A 20,568-nucleotide genomic window follows, 5' to 3' on the forward strand; every position below is an offset into this window, starting at 1 on the left:
TTATCTTGGGGAAAACCTCAGAACTGGTTTATTTGGTGTTGTGGAACCTCTTACTGCTTTCAAAACACAATTAGTAATCAAGTGTTTTGTATACTTGTTTTCAGTTTTCATTTCGACGAACAAGCACTGTAATTACAGCTATTAGAATAAAATCTCTTAACTAAAAAAATAAAAAAAGTAAAATAAAAAAGACAGGGGACTTCCCTGGTGGTCCAGTGGCTAAGACTGTGCTTCCAACACAGGGGCCCAGGGTTCGATCCATGGTCAGGGAATTAGGTCCCACATGTCACAACTAAGAGTTCACATGCCGCAACTAAAAAAGGTCCCACATGCTGCAACTAAAGATTCTGCATGCTGCAACTAAAGATCCCACATGCCAGAAGGAAGATCCTGCACGTGGCAATGAAAATGCCGTGTGCCCAACTAAGACCCAATGCTGCCAAGTAAATAAATAAATATTTTAAGAAATATTTAAAAAATAGTTAAAAAAAGAAAAGCAACAAACAAACAAACCAAAAAACAAAAGATACGTGTTGGGAGAATGAGAAGAAGAGGGAACTTTTGTGCACTACTGCTGGGAATGTTAAGTTGGTGCAGCCACTGTGGAAAACAGTATGCAGTTTCTCAAAATAAAGTAGAACTACCCCGTGATCCAGCAATACCACTCTGGGTATATGTTAAAAGGAAATTAAATCAGTATTTCGAATAGAGATCTTTACTCTTATGTTCATTGTAGCAATGTTCACGATAGCCAAGACATGGAAGCAACCTAAATGCCATCAAAAGATGTAGGGCTAAAGAAAATATGACAAACACATAAAATGAAATGTTATTCAAGCTTAAAAAAGAAGGAAATCCTGCCATTTGTGACAATATGGATGAACCTGGAAGGCATTATGCTAAGTGAAATAAGCCAGACAGCAGGAAAAATACTGCGTGATACCACTTACAAGAGGAAAGTAAATCATAGAAGCAGTGAGTTGGAACTGTGGTTGCTACGGACTGGGGTTGGGGAAAATGGGGAGGTATTAGTCAAAGGGTACAAAATTTCAGTTATACGAGGTGAATAAGTCCTAGATATCTACTGTATTATATACTTAAAAATTTGGGAAGAGGATAGATCTTATGTTAAATGTTCTTATCCCAAAAAAATGATAAGTAAGGAGGGTGTGAGGAAACTTTTGGAGGTGATGGATAGATTTATGGCATAGATTGTGGTGATGGTTTCATGGGTGTATACTTATCTCCAAACTCATCAAGTCATGTGCATTAAATACGTACAGCTTTTTGTATGTCAATCATACCTCAATAAAGTGGTTTAAAAATGTGTTTATCTTGCAATCTGCTTTGCAGCATCACGAGATCTACCACCTGTGGAAGTATTTCAAGTGCTCTGGCTTCTGGTAAGCTAAACTCTGATATGTATACTAATTCAGGGACTGAAAACAGTAATAACTACATGTTGATTCACATACATGAATACATGGTTATATTGAGAGGACATTGTTAGACGCGGTCAGTTATTTGGTTAGTTCCTCACCTCCAGGAGGTTCCAATCCATAAGAGACTAATGCGAGCTATAACCTGGGTGAGTCACAAGTGGAGTTGGGGGCTGTTAAGTTTTGCTGCAAATGAATCCTAGGATATATCTTCATTCTTTTGCAAATGCGTCAAAACCAAAATTGTACAGGACAAAATTTAGCAGGCAAGGAAGACTTTATTCAAGGCTGTTGCAAAGAGGAGAAAGGCCAGAACTAAAGTCTGAACTTAACTCCGTTGAAACAAAGGGTGGGTGAGTTTTGAATAGCTAGGGAATGGGGGAATCATAGGCTGTCTCTATTTGCTAATGGGTCTTTCCCAAAGGAAAAGTAAACTTTCTCTTCTCTTCATGACAGGAGGTAGCTTTACAATTTGGAGCAAAGTGCTTATGGAAGTTGGGCTCCTACCCTACCACAGAAACTGGGACATTGGGAGGCTTGATGTTAGTGTTTCAAAGTGATGGCTCCCAGCTCCTGGAGGAAGATATTCCTTGAAGAAACAAGAAGTTAGAGGCTTTTAAAAGGATTTACATATCAAATGGGCAGAGAAAGAATTTATGTTTTCTAAAGAAAATCCTCTGAGGAAAGGGAGGTCAGGGTCTATAGTCTGGAAGAAGCCCGACTAAAGTTTCTTCAAGCTGCACCTCTTGGTCATCTGCATGCTTGAATGTTTTATGTAAACCACACTGTGGCCACATTTTATGTTAATTCAATGATAAGATGATAACAAAACAGCACTTGATAGAACTTTACGGTTTTCAGAGCCTTTTCTCATATGCCATTTCTTTTTATTTTCACAGCCACCCCATGAATAGTATATAATTGTTATATCCAATCTCTGTATGAGAAACTTGGTTCTCAGCAATATTAAATGAATTAACAGAACCATGTAGCTGGCGAATGGTAGAAGAGGTGTTTTAAGGCATCTGACTCCTGTGCCCTTTCCAACCCAATACTTCTTATTTAAGGGAAATCTGTGATAAAATCTGTGATAAAATCTGTGTTCTTCTGAAAAACAAAGGAAGCAGTTGGTCTAACATTATATATATTTTTAAATTCAAGATTTCTGGGACTTCCTTGGTGGCACACTGGTTAAGAATCTGCCTGCCAGTGCAGGGGACACAGGTTTGATCCCTGGTCCAGGAAGATCCCACATGCCGTGGAGCAACTAAGCCTGTGCGCCACAACTACTGAAGCCTGCGTGCCTAGAGCCCGTGCTCCGCAACAAGAGAAGTCACCGCAATGAGAAGCCCGTGCACCACGACGAAGAGTAGCCCCGGAAGAATAGCCCCTGCTCGTCACAACTAGAGAAAGCCAGAAAGCCTGCGTGCAGCAATGAAGATCCAACGAGCCAAAAATTAAATAAAATTGAAAAAAAATTCAAGATTCCTGTGTTTTATTTCTTTAAATTGTATTAATATAATAGAGAAGCAAAATAGAGAAAGTTGTAAGATAACTAGAGAGTCATGTCAATTCTCTATTAAAAATTAGTTTAATCTGTAAGAGTATTATTTAGAAAAGGTAACTAATGAAAATCAATTTTTACTTGCCATAAATATCTATAGCTCAATGATTTCTTATGCTCACTAAACATGTTTCCTAGAGGTTTTGAAGTTTCTGTCCTAAAAATATTTTATGGGATAGGCCCTAAAATTTTGGCACAAACAAAGGAAGATGGAGTCGTTTAGTTCAGGTGTGAGTTTTAATTTCATGAGCTATTTAACAGCTTCCAAATGGAATTTCTCAATGGATAGAATCAAATACAAAGGTTTTCTTTGTCATGGTTTCAACTTAATTTGAATATGATTTGGATGACGGAGAGAAGGCCTTGTCTAAACAGTACTCCCTAGACCCTCTTGATGCATTTGCATCAGTTTTCTAAGTGTCTCCTTGTTCACCTGCAGTGCCAGGTCCCTCCCTATACAATGCAGTCATGGCCTCCACTGCCCTCGTCCCCTTTCTGTGTTGAGCATATTCTCCCTTGAGATTTTCTACTAGTCCTTTATGCCTACTCCTCCTCATTCTTCTCTTTTGAAATTTATTGCAGTTTTGATTTCCTTCCATGGTAATGGGTTATCTTTTATGACTGTGCAGGTAAGTGCTTTCACGTGGAGAAACCCTTCAACATTCCTGTTGATCTCCAGATAATAGCTTAGAAGCGCTATTCCTGGAGGTTCTTAACTATGTCAATAGTGCAGGGCACCTTGTCATCTATTTTACAGTGTCTGATGGTGTTTTCAGTTCCTACAATACAAGTTTGGAATGTTATTGAGGCAAACAGCTCTGCAAGCTTTACAATTGGGTACAGAAGAGGATGGCGTCTATTGTTACAAAGGTTGGTTGAAAAGGGAGGATGGGGCAGGTTCATTATGTACAGTATTCTGGTTTCATTATGAGGATAAACATTTGGAGCTGAAAGGTATCATTTAGTGGGTCCACTGCAGTGGTGCTCAACTGGGGGCGATTTCTCTCTCCCTCTGGGACACTTGGCAATGTCTTGAGTCACAACTGAAGGGGTCATATTACTGGCATCTAATAGGTAGAAGCCAGGGATGCTGGAAAACATCCCACCATGCACAAGAAACCCACCCCCCCAACAGAGAGTTATCCAGTCCAAAGTATCAAGTTCCAAGGTTTAGAAACCTTACATATCAGCTCTATTTTAATACTACTATTTTATTATGCTATTATAAGTAGTACTCTTCATAGTACTTTTCAGTATCTAATATTTTTCTCATTTATTTATTTTTCCTGGTGTGTTTCTCCATCTTGCCTGTGTTGGCCACCCCCATTTCTTCATCCCACTGACCAGTGCTCAGTAAGATTTTCCTTATCAGATAAAGTACTTATCCCTGTTTCATTAAGGTTTGGTTCACAGGTTTTGTCTTGTTCTTTTGTTTGGAACATATTCTTTTGTTTCTTCATTTTGCTTGACACTCTGTTGGTTTCTATGCATTAGATAAAGCAGCCAGACTTAAAGGAGTGGCCTCCTGCAGGAGATGAGCCTGACCGTTCAATCCTGCCTCACTCCTGTTGTCTCTCAAACCTCAGTGATTGTCCAAACAGCCTATTTTATTTTTAATGGCTCCTAGTAGATAAGGGTTTGCCAAGACCAGTCTGTGTTACAAACCAGGGGAATCTCAGTCTGCACCTAGATTCAGGCTGATTGGAAGCCAGACCCTCAGGCAGTAGATTTTAAAATATGCAAATATAAACAGTGCTGTGGGGCTGAAAGCATAGGCCCCATGGCCACCAGAGCCAGGTGATGTAGAGGTGTACCCTGGAGGCAGCCTCAAAAATCAGGGCTCGCTTTGCGATGACCTAGAGGGGTGCGATAGGGCGGGTGGGAGGGAGGCTCCAGAGGGAGGGGATATGGGGACATGTGTATGCATATGGCAGATTCACTTTGTTGTGCAACAGAAACTAACACAGTGTTGTGAAGCAATTATACTCCAATAAAGATCTTAAAAACAAAACAGAAGAAAACCCAGGGCAGCAGATGTAAAACTGGTACACCAATCCAGAGTATGAAAATATTAAATGAAAAATTTCAGACATAATTCATAAATTTTAAATTGCACGCCTTTCTGAGTAGCGTGATGAAATCTCATGCCCTCCTGCTCTGTCCCACCTGTTATTTACCTAGTAGCCCTCTTGGTTATCAAATCGACTGTTACTGTGTTACTGAACCACATTTGGGTCCGCTAGCCCATGCACAGTAAAGCCAATCTACTGATACCGGGTTATGGTGAAGGAAAGTGCACTGTTTACTGTAAAGCACCAGACAAGGAGTCCAGGACAGCTAATGTTCGAAAACACCTGAACTCCCTGATGGGTTGCAGGGACGCATTTTTAAGGGCAAGGTGAAGGAGGGGACACCCAGGGTATGTGATCAGCTCGGGCACAATTCTCTGAAAGGTTGATGGTGAGGTAAGAAGGTGATGTCACAGGGGTTAACGTTGTCAATCCTGAGGCTCCCGTTGGTCTGGGGGCTACATGCTCATCATGGTCATCAAGCAGTTAACCTCTTCCACTTGGTAGTGGTTTCAGCATCTGTAAAACAACTCAGGAAACGTGCATCTGATACTGTTATTAGGTACCTCACAGAGGAGCCAAAGCAGAGGACTTGGGGGGAGGGGTCTTTCCCGGGAAGGCCCCGTAGGTCCTGCCTGGTTACCACAGCATCACAGTGCTTGTGTTCAGGAAAACCTTATTTTACTTATCAATGGCCCCAAAGCGCAGGAGTAGAGATGCTGGCAATTCGGATATGCCAAAGAGAAGCCATAAAGTTCTTCCTTTAAGTGAAAAGGTGAAAGCTCTTGACTTAATAAAGGAAAAAATAAGTGCTGAGGTTGCTAAGATCTAGTAAGAACAAATGTTCTGTCTATGAAATTGTGAAGGAAAAAGAAATTTGTGCTAGTTTTGCTGTCACACGTCAAACTGCAAAAGATACAGCCACAGTGTGTAAGTGCTTAGTTAAAAGACAGAAAAGGTATTAAATTTGTACAACAAAATATTTAGAGAGACCACATTTATATAACTTTTATTATGGTATATTGTTATAACTGTTGAATTTTATTATTACTGTTGTTAACCTCTTACTGTAACTAATTTATAAGTTAAACTTTATCAGAGGTACATATGTATAGGAAAAACTTTATACATAGTGTCTAGAACTATCCTTGATTTCAGGCATCCACGGGGTGGGGGAGGTCTTAAAACAGGGGTCCCCAATCCCCGGGCTGTGATACAGGTCCACAGCCTATTAGGAACTGGGCCGCACAGCAGGTGAGCAACGGGTGAGTGGGTGAAGCTTCATCTGCCGCTCTCCATGGCTCCCCATTGCTGGCATTACTGCCTGAACGATTCCTCCCCCCGAATCCGTGGAAAAATTGTTTTCCACAAAACCAGTCCCTGGTGCCAAGAAGGTTGGGGACTGCTGTCTTAAAACATATCCTCCACAAATAAGGGGGATCTACTTATTTCCTTAGATATCTAATATTTTTACATGCTCTGTAATGGAATTCATTTTAAACTGCACTTGCAAATTTTTTGGTGTTGGTGTATGAAAATACAATTTTTGTCTATTGATCTATCCAGAGACCTACCTAGCTAAAATAATTTACTAATTCTATTAGTTTGTATGTAGATTCTTTTGACTATTTTTAAATATTCTCGTAAACTGCAAATAAAAGTTTTACTTCAAAAAAAAAAAAAAAAACCCAAACAAACGGGGCATCAGATGTAAAGCTGGGGCACCTGACATAAAACCAGGCACCTGATGTAAAACCATGACACCTGACGTGTTACTGGTGTAAACCTGTGACCTGCCGTAAAACTGGGGCACGTGATGTAAACCCCAGGGGCACCTGACATAAGCCCGGTGCCTCACGTAAGCCCGGTGCCTCACGTAAAGCCGGCGCCTGACGTAAAACCGGGCGCCTGACGTAAACCCGGTGCCTGACGTAAAGCTGGCATCTGAGGTAAAACCGGGTACCTGGTATAAAACCCGGCACCAGTCGTAAAACTGGGGCACTTGACGTAAATCCAGAGCACCTGACGAAAAGCAGGGGCAACAGATGTAAAGCAGGGGGACCAGATGTAAAACCCAGCACCTGTGTCAAACCGGGCACCTGATGTAAAGCTGGGCACCAGACTCCCCGGGCGCCTGACATAAAACTGGGGCACTTGATGTAAACCCCAGGGGCACCTGACGTAAAACCGGTGCCTCACGTAAAGCCGGCGCCTGACGTAAAACCGGGCGCCTGACGTAAAGCTGGCATCTGCGGTAAAACCGGGTACCTGGTTTAAAACCCGGCACCAGTCGTAAAACTGGGGCACTTGACGTAAATCCAGGGCGCCTGACGAAAAGCAGGGGCAACAGATGTAAAGCAGGGGGACCAGATGTAAAACCCAGCACCTTGTGTCAAACCGGACACCTGATGTAAACCTGGGCACCAGACTTCCCCAGGCGCCTGACATAATGCTGGGGCACCAGAGGTAAAACCGGGCGTCTGACATAAAACTGGGGCACTTGACGTAAAACCGGGTACCTGACACGTGTGAAAACTCCCTCCTGGGAGATCCTGGCCCTGGAAGGAGGGCACAGAGATCCTGCTTGCCAGCCTCCTTCGGAGAGAACACCAGCAGGCTCCCAAATGTGTTAAATCAGAGGCCTGCCCCTCAGGCCGATGCTTCAGGACCGGCAAACAGCCTCTCCCCCAGCCGCTGGGGCATCCCTGCAGGCGGCTTCCACGCTGGACCCAGGGCTGGTGAGTCTGAGCGCGGGCCTTCCAGAAATGCCTCTCGGACGGCTGTAGTGCAAGTATCGTGAAGTGACTGGTTTTCAAAGCTAGGGGTTTTGGGGCTCATGTCTCAGGTGCAGGTCTTAAAGGTTGGGGGTGTCCCACGTGGGGTTCAGAGCCTTCACTCCTCAGGGAGAAGCTCAGGGTTTGAGCTCCGTCCTGCCTGTGAGTTGCCGCTCAGGGGTGATGCCATCCGTGTCCGGCCTCTCCTACCCGCTCCTTCTCTCCTTCGCCTGAGGCGTAGGCGCTGCTCAGCCAGTTTTCAGGTTTTTCTTTTTTTTTTTTCAAGAGGAAATTGTTCCATATGTAGCTGCAGGTTTGCTGTGTAGGTCACCGTCTTGGACTGGAATCTCCTTAGTAAGATTTTCTTGAACGTTCTGTGTTCCACTGTGGTTATTTCTTTTAATAGGAAACTGAAGCCAAAAGTGGGCCAAAAGATTGTAGTGCAGCACAGGGGCATTGGTATCAAGATATTGGCATCTTGATTTACAAGCCAGCGTCCCATCCTGCTGGTGTTTTGAATCACTTTAAGGAGGACAGTTTCGTCCACTGGTTTGTGTTTAAACACAGAAATGAAGAGAAACAGGCATCTTCTCTTCTGTATCCCTAATGTTTCAAGAGAACCTCATATTTCTTAGATTTTCCTGATAGCATTAAATTAGATGCCTGGTACAAGAGAACTATGCCTGATTCTCCAGTTTATTTCTCTGGAACACGTCACGTCCTCTTAGTGGTGATAAAAAAAATAACTTCAGGAAAAGACTTCGTAGCAACCATAGAGTATGTAAATATTTATTCTCAGGGAGTCTAGATAAATTGCTGTAAGAAATTTATAGAAATGGTTTATATATATCTCACAATTTGGTTTGTCTTTTTCACTTTAATTAGGCATCATCTCTTGCTAATAAGCCTCAGCTTGACTTAAGACTTTCGGTGACCCCCTACTTCATGGTGAATTCCTGGAATTTCGCTAATGTCCGTCTTGATTACCACTCCTAGGAAACCTGGTTTTGTTTTTTCTTCTCCTGTGGTGTATGTAATCAGAAGGGGTTAGTAGCAATTGGCTATCTCTTTTGGAATCAGTCAGTTAGATACAACTTAATACTTTCTAAAAACAGAGCAGAAATATTGTACCATGGGCTGCAACCACCGTTTTGGATAAAATCTTTCTGTTTTAATTTGCACATATTTTATATTACATTTGCCTAGTGTTTTGTGACTTTAAGGCATTTTCATTCTTAATCTTTACAGCACCGTTTTTAGGTATGTAGGGAAATGTATTCCTAATCCAGTATGGTTTCTTCTGCATCATACAAATTTATCTCTGAATAGCCCCAACAAGACTGTAAGCTTTTGTAAGGCTGGAAGCACATTTTATACTTATTTGTATCACATCGGTGCCCTTAATAGGAAAAAGTAAATGTGTTTTTGTTGATTTATCCATTGTAAAAAATTAATGCAGGGGAACTCGAAATACATAGAAGGCATACCAGATTTGGCAAACTCTTTTAGGATTAAGCAACTTCTAAATTTTAAGGACCCCAATCAATCAATTCTCAATGTGTGTTTAAAGATGTGAAATCCAGAGAGTTGTTATGAAATACAAGTCTCTCCATGCCTGGTTAAAATTCAGCTTTATTTCATTTCGTGAAAACTGGTCTGTTCCTTATAATGTTGAAGGTAAAATTACAGAGAAATCATCTTGTTATTTACAAATGTAAAGGAATGCAAGAATTGGCTGTCAGCTAGACTCTCCAGGAATTGCTTTATTACTACTTTTAAAATTTTATAAAAATATATAAACGTATGAAGAGACAGTCCATCTGGAAATAACAAGCAAAGTAACAATGCTGTTAGTTTTTTCATTACTATCCAGCATTTTTGAATAGATAAAATTTTTAGCCACTTAAAATATTTCATTTACCATGTTTGGGAGTCAGCACAATGTTGAAGGTCATTGGAATAAGATGACATGGATCTGAATCCTGATTGTGTTATTGAGCATTTGTCCCAGTCACTGCAATGAGTGATTATTACACCTGTTTCACATGATATTTATACAAATTAATTGAGGTGATGTCATTGCACTTTGTCAATTGAAAGGCATTGCAAAATGTTAGCTATTATTTGTTGGAAGTTTAGGGAATGGTCAACAATGTTTTGCGTAACAAATTACCCCAAAACTTAGTGGTTTGGAAAAAACCACCATTTTATTTGCTCGTATTTTTGTGGCTCAGGAATTTGGAAATGGCTTGACGAGCCATTGTTTGGGGTCTGTTGTGCTGCTGTGATCAGATGTTGGTTGTGGTTCCAGTCATCTAAAGGTTTGGCTGGCAGGACATCCAAGATGGCTCATTCACATGACTGGGAGTTGAAGCTGGTGGTTAGCTGGAACCATAGCTGGTACGATGAGTAAAAGCTTCATTCCTCACCTTCTCCAGCATGGTGGTCTCAGGGCAGCTACTTATTATATGAAGCCTGTGTTCCCCTAGAGTGAGTGTTGCAAGAGAACCAGTTGGAAGCTGCATTGCCTTTCCTTGCCTAGCTTTGGAAGTCATGCAGCATCACTTCCCCTGCATCTCATTGGTTACAAGCAAGTCACTAATACTTAAGGAGGGGGGGATATACGCCCATCTCTCTATGGGAGGAATAGCAGTGATATTGTAGACATGTTTTAAAACATTTCTTGTCATTAGAAAATTCAGGGTAGAGAGAGAAATTAAAGGGGCATATTCTGGAAAATGAGTTAGACCACATATTTACAAATCCTTTTTTTAAAAAATAAATTTATTTTTAAATTTTTGGCTGCATTGGGTCTTCGTTGCTGTGCGCAGGCTTTCTCTAGTTGCGGCAAGCGGGGGCTATTCTTCGTTGTGGTGTGAGGGCTTCTCATTGCAGTGGCTTCTCTTGCTGCGGAACACGGGCTCTAGACGTACGGGCTTCAGTAGTTGTGCACGCGGGCTCAGTAGTTGTGGCTCACGGGCTCTAGAGTGCAGGCTCCGTAGTTGTGGCGCACGGGCTCAGTTGCTCTGAGGCATGTGGGATCTTCCCGGACCAGGGCTTGAACCTGTGTCCCCTGCACTGGCAGGTGGATTCCTAACCACTGCGCCACCAGGGAAGTCCCTACAAATCCATTTAAGAATATTTTCCTTTTCCTAAATATATTTTGTACAAACATCATTATTTTGGTGGTTTGGTGGTAATTGGGGGTAGGTGGTTTCCCAATTTTTACAGAGGTGCATCAGGCTGTTTATGAAATTTCTCTATGTTCTGTTACATGAGGAGAAGACCTGTCCCTCAATATCTTCTTTATCACTTAAGAGGATGCACAGTATCTTCCTCTACATGTCATCTGATTCATTTATTTTAACTGGTGGCTTTGCTATCTTCAGGAATCCTCTAATCAATAGGCAAATATTCCTAACCTTTCAGCAGTTTAATAACCTTATGGCTTGATGCTATTATTAGCATGTATTCCTTTCAGAGGCCAATTATCCCAGCAGAAGATTAGGTTTTATCTAAGGCATCCCAGGTGGGGATTTTCCCAGCCTGCTTTGTGGCGATCCCCTAGGTACCTCACAATCACATCTTCTCTGTCTGGCGCTTCTGTAAGCTACTGTCAGGTGCAGCTTACTCTTCCAGAGAAAGATTAGCTTATTTGCATCCATATATGCTTTGTCATGTAGAAGGATTGGCAGGGAAAATTGTGGTGGTACAATTTCTTGCCCCAAGGTGAGGCCAAATCTCTCACTGTGAAGGCCAGTGGACGTATTTTGAGTACTGACTGCCAAAGAGAGGGCTCTGCTGTTGCATTGTTCTCAGCAAAAAGCACGTCTTATCTATAAGAGCCTCAGAACCTCCAGAATTGGGTTAAGGAAGTTGAAAGAAGTAATGGTTCTTGGGAGAAACATGTGTGTTTCATGTGTCAACATGTGTGTTTCATAGAAGACCCAGGCGAATACAGCTAGCATGTCTTCCAGTGACATGCATCTGGGGAATGATGTTTTTGTGATTGTTGTTGTTATGGCCGTTGCATTAAATTCATACCCTTTAGTCAGCCCCTTTGTTAGAGCTTTACTGACACTTGAGAGCCCCTCCCACTGGGACCCATGTGGTAGTAGGTTCTCATGGCATCTCAGAAGCCACACATCTACTGCCGTGAGCTGGCTGGGAAAATTTCTACAATATCTGGCCAGAAGGGAGAGATTTCAGAATGTGGATGCTATCACAAAGCAATGTATGGTGTTGGTTACCTTATATTAATTACCAAAATGTTCGTAATGACCAATCTCTAACATCACATACTACGGCGAAAAGTTGGTTCCTGTGGCAGAAAGGGTTCAGGCATAAGGCAGTATCTGGTTTGATTTCAAATTTGTCTAGTTTCTGCATGTGGGACCTAGGACAACTCATGCAATAGCTCTAAGACTTGGTGTCCCCAACTGTTAATTGGAGATGATATTAATAATTTGAGGGACCACTGTCAACATTTAATGAAGTACAGTGCTCAGTGGTCAAATGAATGCTGGTAAATCAACCAACCATATGATCACATGATCCCAGATTGTGTCAGATGATGAAGTGTGGTTGGAAATGACCAGTATTATTTGACTCAGTAGAAATATTAATTTTCAATTAAATCCTTGTTGCTTGGACTAAATAAAGTTACCTGTTTCATGTTTTAAACATAAAAGTAACTGATCTGAGAGTAATTTGTATTCCTTATTGGATTAGTCAGGAGTTGGTTAGCAGAATGGAAATTATTCTAGGTATTTCAAACTGGAAGGGAATTAATACAGGGGATTAGGAGGTTTTAAAATGAATGGAAGTGTTGGTGGAGAAAATATTTTTAGTAAGTTCAGGAATTTCAAGATACCTCTGCCAATGCATCCATTTGCCTTCATCCCTGAAGTTGGTGATTGTAGGAGAATATTCTGAAAGGTTTGATAAGCTGTCACATCTGCCTTTTGCTGAAACCCTCACTCTGCCCACCATAGCTTCATGAAAATTATTGGCTGTTTCTTGTTCACCTTCCAAATTTCTATGGAATGCCCCTTGCTTTGGTTCAAAGGACAAAGAAGTTGGTAAACATTGTTTGGAAAAATTTTGTACGTGGATCATTATCTGTTTGAAAATGACTTTGTAAGCTTGAACATGCTGTATTATGGATGTTTTTCTAAAACAACAGCCCTTTGTACTGTGAGGTTCAGCCTTTAGAATAATTCAACAGGGAAATAGTAAAATGATTAAAAAGAATATATAGGTGGATGCAAAATCACTTTTAATTACATACTCTCCAAATTACTGCTTTGTAGTTCACGGTGGCTACCATCCAAAGCTTTGTTTTGGGCGGGGTTGCTGAGGGAGCACGATGTGATCACAAGGCCAAGTTGCTGATCTCTTCTGAAGGGGGGATTCTCCAGATCTATAGTTGCGGGACTTCACTTTTATAGAAAAGTAGTTGGATAATCAGCTTTGAGCTAATTACACAAATCCAGAAGGCATGTGAACTACTTCTCAATCCATGTTGATAGTTTGATTAATTCACAGTGTGGTGCATTTAATCTGTAATAGAGTGAGAACATCCATTAAAAAAATTCTACCACTTAGGAAGTGCTCATTTTTCCACTTAGGAAGTGCTCTCTGTATATGGGGAACCAGGGGGGCAAGGTATAGAATGGATAGATATTCTCCTTGCATTGACTTCATGGTAGGTCAGTGCCCCTAACCCCTGTGTTATTCAAGGGTCAACTGTATATTGTCTGTAGATTCTCACATTATTAAAGAAAATAAGTTTGAAACAATACTATAGCATATATATAGCTTTCATTTGAGAGTTTATTGGGCAGTTACTGTATTTTTTAATGTAATCTGTATTTTAAATATGACAGATTTTGGGTTCATGCGAACTCCATAAGATTACATTTAGCAAAGGTGTCCACTTGCCTTTGGTGTCCATGAAAGAAATGAACCAAAACATCAGCTAATGGGGCATTTGTGATATACATAAGGTGTTGAGTGCTTGTGAGAAGGAGTAATGTTGAGGAAGAAACAGAGGAAAAAGGAACGAGTGGTCTTTACTCTCCCCCTAATCTTCTTTGCAAAGCATTGCATTTTCACCTTCATTCAACTTCCCTGCACTTGTGTACATGTTTGTTTTTCCTACTAAATTATAATATCCTTGAAAGAAGACTTAATTCATCTTTTTTCCCTCAAAGCACCTAGCAGTTCTCCTCGAACAATTTCAATAGTTCAGGAGCAGGAGGTAACTTAATGATTTGCTATACTTAATCTAAATGATGCGCATGCTTTGTAAACCACCACTGTTAGTGACAACATTGGGTTATCATGGTAATCATCTAGGTAATTAGGTTATCCTGATACTCTCAGTGGGTTGAATGGTGGCCTGCAAAAAGCTGTCTGAGAACTAATTCCCAGAAACTGTGAATGTGGTCCTATTTGGAAAAAGAGTCTTTGCAGATGTAATTAAGGTAAGGATCATGAGATGAAGAGGTCATTCTGGATTATCCAAGTGGTCTCTAAATGCAGTGATAAATTTCTTGTAAGAAACACCTGTGAGAGAGATTCGACAGAGAAACAGGGAGGAGGGGAGGAGGCAATGTGACCACGAAGACAGGGACTAGAGTGATATAGCCACAAGCCGTGGAAGAACATTGTTGGCAGTCATCAGAAGCTAGGAGAGACATGGAATGGATTATCAACCTAGAGCCTCTGGAGGGAGTCCAGCCCTGCTGGCACCTTGATTTCAGACTTTTGGACTCTAGAACTGTGAGAGAAGATATTTCTGTTAAGTTACCAGGTTTGTAGTAATTTGTTGCTGCTGCCCTAGGAAGCTAATACAACTTATCTCTGGACAGTCCCCCAGAGACCACCTCCCTGCATCTGGAGAACCTGGGCTGTCAAGTGGAGCCACTGACTTCCTGATGTTCTTTTATTAAATGCTTCACAACTCCAGGCTGGACGGCTCCTCCCCAGCATAGATTCTGGGGATAGAGGGAACGTATCTTTACTTAAAACAAGAAACCAGTAGCTGCTACACTATCCAGAGAAAGTTGAGGGTAAGGGAGGGGAAGTACTGCTCTCACAGCCTCCTGCTTTCTGAACAGTCTTCTAGAACCCTACTTTCATTGCCTTTTGATTATTTATTTATTTATTTATTTTTGGCTGTGTTGGGTCTTCGTTTCTGTGCGAGGGCTTTCTCTAGTTGTGGCGAGCGGGGGCCACTCTTCATCGCGGTGCGCGGGCCTCTCACTATCACGGCCTCTCTAATTGCAGAGCACAGGCTCCAGACGCGCAGGCTCAGTAGTTGTGGCTCACGGGCCCAGTTGCTCCGCGGCATGTGGGATCTTCCCAGACCAGGGCTCGAACCTGTGTCCCCTGCATTGGCAGGCAGATTCTCAACCACTGCGCCACCAGGGAAGCCCTGCCTTTTGAAATTTAATCCCTGTAGAGAGGTAAGGTGCTCTTAGACAACAGAGACTTTCAAGATAACATCTGAACACATTTATGACAGTGCAACAGACAAGAAAATCATAGGGAAGAAAGTATTTGTATGTAGACAGATGCTTCTTGGAGGAAGTAAGTTTAGAGCCGGACTGTGAAAAAAAATAAAGGGTTTGAGTAAGTGGCTAGTGGAAAGGAAGGTATTTTAGGTGGCAACATAGAAGAAAGAATAAGCAGAAGAGATGAAAACTAGTGTTGCTTGAAGGAAAGATCATCAGAACCACATTGAATGCTAACTAGGGTGTTCAGTTGCCATTGGAAGAATTTGGGTTTTTTAATCTAGAGGTCCATTGTGGTTTGGTGAGCGAGGTAAGCCTCGCTTGCGAGGCTGCAAGCCTTTCAGGAGTTATCACTGGGGGGGGTGGATGATGCTGTAGGCCCCCTACAAGTTTCCTCCTTCAGCAAATCTTTCTGACTTCTCCAGTCAAGCATAAGTGCCCTTTTCTCTGCTCCATGCATAACTTGAGCACTGCTGTGTAGTATCCCTCCTACCCCCGTGTGGTTTGGATTCCTCCTAACTCTAAAAGGCCCCCAAGGGAAATGTATTCCCAGTATCTAGCACTGGACCTGGCTTCCAGTAGGTACTCCAATACCATTTCTTCTAAACTCAGTGATTTTCAGGGGTGACTCCTATAGAGGATTCAAGACCTGAATTCCAGCTCTTATAGCTGTTGTCTTCTCACAGCCAGGAGCTGTACAAAAGGATTTAAAAATAATTAATTAATTAATTAACTTTTTGGCTGCGTTGGGTCTTCGTTGCTGCGTGCTGGCTTTTCTCTAGTTGCGGCGAGCGGGGGCTGCTCTTTGTTGTGGTGCTCGGGCTTCTCTTGTTGCGGAGCACGGGCTCTAGGTGCGTGGGCCTCAGTAGTTGTGGCTCGTGGGCTCTAGAGCACAGGCTCAGTAGTTGTGGCGCACAGGCTTAGTTGCTCCGCGGCATGTGGGATCTTCCCGGACCAGGGCTCGAACACGTGTCCCTCCATTGGCAGGCGGATTCTTAACCACTGCACCACCAGGGAAGTCCCCAAAAGAGTTTTTAAAAAAGTGATTTTCACACTTGGGCAACATGACCATAGTGCCTAATTCAGGAAGACAGACAGTCTTTCACGTTTTCAGTCTGTGCACATGGCTCTCCCAAGTAGAAAGCATGTCTTCACTGGGTTAATGTAAAGTTCAGAGAAAATGTGTGGCTAAAAGACAGGGAGTTGCCAGTGTTTGTTGAGGACCTGATAGTGTACTGAACACTACATTTGAGATTGAAAATTCATCAACCAGTACACATTTTGTTTTTTATTTTGTATTTTCTCTCTTGTTTTATATTTTTTGGTCAGTGTCCCAATACACTTTATATTTGTTGACATTTCTATATATGTTATACTTCAATAGAGCATTTCACTTAATAAAAATGAATATGAACCTGATGCTATGTCTAGCCTATTGTTATTGATCTCAAAATAATTGGACAAAATAGTTTACACTTCCTTATACTTACATTACATTACTTTTAGTAATTGGATGAGAAAAAATATTTGAAAGAAATTGAAGGGCAAAAAGCAATATAATTTGATTTAATTACCTTTTAATCAAAATAATTGATTAAATTACCTTTTAATCAAAGTAATTGATTAAGATTATTCCCAGATCAGGAGAGAGCTCTTTTCATGATAAGATTCCTGCAAAGTGTTAATGACTACCAAAAAAAAAAATTCCAAAGTGTTTAAGACAATATGATTTGACAGGTTTTGGAGAGATGAAAAACATTCTTTTACAAAAGAGAAAAATAATTCAGAGTAATCTTAAGATAGTAGACTTGCATACCTAGTTTGTAATGGCAATTTGATTTAGATTGAGTATAATGCTTATCAATGGAATAAATATTTGCTATGCAAAAGAAAGTACATCAAATGGAAGGGAATGAGATATCAACTTTGTTTTAAATTAATCCTAAGATATTTGAGGGAAGGATAATTAGCAGTTAGACTTGAAGATATGGAAGCAATATGACAAAGCCAAAATAAGCAAGCAATAAAATAAATGGCAGTAGAATGTTTCCTAAAATAATTACCTGCATATATTGCTTTCTGGAGAGACAAAGCAAATAAAACAAAATCCCAGATGCCTTCATTCAATATATATTCAAGTCATAAAACCTTAAAATCTTGGTTAAAGGTCATAAACCTTTGTAAAGTGTGGCTTAAGAAATGTTATTAAAAACCAAGCAACTGCTGAAAGAATTATGCGGAACTTAAAAAAAAATCCTTGAGAATTCCCTTTAGACCTCTCAGAAATATATGAGCATACACACACACACACACACACACACACACACACATATATATGAAAGTGAAGTGTGTCTGAAATAACAGAGAAGATATTTAAAGGGCCATAACTATTTGTTAGAATGTAAATGTAACGAGTATTACAAATATCTCAAATTACCTGTGTGTAGGACTACCTAAGCACTCCACATCCCCTGTGTCTGCTTGTGATAAGGCATTCACATGAAGACAGTCAAGGCTTTTGCTTAGCATCTCTATAAAATAAAATTACCAGGTTTTCTTGAGCCTTTTACACATTTAATCTGAATATTCCCAGTAACTAAGATGTGTATGAATGAATTAGTTAAACTGTATAAGTGCAGGACAGTTCTGGCTATCACATTCAGAATCTTCACCTATAAGATATTTTAGGAGAACACTACTTTTATCATATTTTCTTTCTGTTATTTATTTGAAGAAGAAAGAGAAGGAGGAGGAGGTGGAGGAGAGGGAGAGGGAGGGAAAGCAAGAGAACAGCAAGAGAACTAGTCAAATCTGGTTGAAAAATGTAGATTCCTGGGCTCCATGTCCAGCTTCCTGAATTAATAAAAATCTTTTTGGTGGTTCTAATCATCAGCATAGTTGGGGATAACTGGGTTAGAGAATACTGAGATTGTCCATAAGTTGATCCTCCTGGGCCCTAGTCTACAAGGGTCATATCAAGTGTTAACGAGATTGTGTACTGGTGTCCCCCACAGTGCTTTCCATGTCTCACTCCAAAAGAACGAGGAGCATGGGAATCTCAGACCCATGGTCAAGACATTTGGGGGAATATTTTGGAATAGAGAGGGCTTCCTTGGGTCCTAAAATTATAACAAACTCATGGAGGACAAGAAATGTGTCTTTTCCAACTCTACCTTTGGTGTTCACCAGGGTGCCTAGTGTGAAATACCTGATAGTAAATGTACTGATTTTGATGCATTATGCAGGCTTATGGGTGGCACCCAAGGCTAAATTCTTGTAGAGAACTTGATTCGTTATGTTACCATTGCCGATAAGAAGCCCATGATGCAGGAATTAGAATTATTTATTTATTAAAGATTATTTATTTCTTTATTTATTTTTGGCTGTGTTGGGTCTTCATTGCTGCGCTCGAACTTTCTCTAGTTGTGGCGAACAGGGGCTACTCTTCGTTGTGGTGCATGGGCTTCTCGTTGCAGTGGCTTCTCTTGTTGCGGAGCACGGGCTCTAGGCACGTGAGCTTCAGTAGTTGTGGCATGCGGGCTCAGTAGTTGTGGCTCGTGGACTCTAGAGTGCAGGCTCAGTAGTTGTGGCGCACGGGCTTAGTTGCTCTACGGCATGTGGAATCTTCCTGGACCAGGGCTTGAACCCGTATCGCCTGCATTGGCAGGCGGCTTCTTAACAACTGTGCCACCAGGGAAGTCCAGGAATTAGATTTAAAATAAATCCATCTACACTGTAAGAGCATTGGTTGAAGGGAGTGACTATTTCTATTATGCCCTCACTGGAACATACAAACTTAATGGTTTCACAAGGAAGAGAGAAGTGGAAATGTCAAATGTAGGAAAACAGGAAAATACAATTACCTTGTCAGCTTTCCTAATACTGATTGTGGGTGGGTAGCAAACAATGGCTAATATCTCAAATCCAGGAGAAATTAAACCATATCTTTCAGTAGAATCAAACAGGAGATATCTATATGGTCAGATATGTAGCTTAAAAGAAAAATTTTCTGTTCAACTTTAATTAAAATAAAACAAATTTATCTGAGAGAGGGCTCTCACAGAAACAATCGCAAAGTAAATTTCTCAAGGAAATGTGGTAATCTTGAAATGTCTTATTTGTTCAAAAAAGAATTGAAATTTATAGTCCACCTCTACGAGAAATTACAATATGATTCAAGTGTTTTAATATGTTTAAATTAAAGGATTCTTATTGCTGTGACCAGTTTTTATTTGGGACTTTATTAAATACTCTGTAATGTAAACAGGGAATAATCTCAGTTTGAGTGTTTTGGTTGCCATAAAGATACAGCAAAAGGATTCACAGAAATTTTTGTATTTCACAAGAGTAATTTTGGGACCCCATACCTTTGTGCAAAAAATGGTAGGTACTAGCCTGTACAGTATTCTTTGTACCTTGTAACATATGGCAAGACATCTGATTTAGAGTCCAAGAGTGTTACATTTTAGACGAGGTAGCCTAGTGTATAAACACATTGCTTCCATAAATTTCACACTGCCTTGTTATTCTGGCACCTGCTGTTCCAAGAAAGAGGAAAGCTGAAGGAAATAAAACTCAGCACAAAATAGAGCAGCACTTGAATGGCGACTGCTGGGATGTACAAAGAGGAGACACAAAATGGGAAGACAAGATGCTTTTTTTTTAAAGGTGGGGTAAGATCTTATTTTCAATAGAATATTATTGTATTTAACTGAGAAACAATTGAAGTGAACAAGGTAAAGTGAAATTTGAGAGGAAAACAAAAGGGCTTTAATTGATTTTAGCTCACAGACTCTTAGAGCTGGAGTGGATTTTATAGAATCCCAATCTTGTCATTTTACAGCTAAGGAAAGTAAGGCTTAGAGAGGTTGGTGCCTGAAATTCACATGGTTCACATGATTGCTGGTGGTATTCTTTCTGGAACTGTAATTTCTTTTATAAACTAAATGCCCACTTAGAAGTAAAATGCCTACTTCATTTATTTATATACGTATTTTTTTCCATTCCTGGAGGAAACATGAAAGCATAATATTCACAAAATGTTCGAGTGATTTTGGATGAGTGACATGCTGGAAATCAGAGCTCTTCCTTGAGCAACAAGTGGTTTGTCTAAGTGGACACTGAGGCTCCAATCCTTAGCCCCTGTGGGGAGAGGGCTCTGTCCTGTGGCCACAGCCCTGGTAGCAGGGACATGGGAAACTG

The sequence above is a fragment of the Balaenoptera musculus genome, chromosome 19, assembly GCF_009873245.2.
Source record: "Balaenoptera musculus isolate JJ_BM4_2016_0621 chromosome 19, mBalMus1.pri.v3, whole genome shotgun sequence".
Lineage (NCBI taxonomy): Eukaryota > Metazoa > Chordata > Mammalia > Artiodactyla > Balaenopteridae > Balaenoptera > Balaenoptera musculus.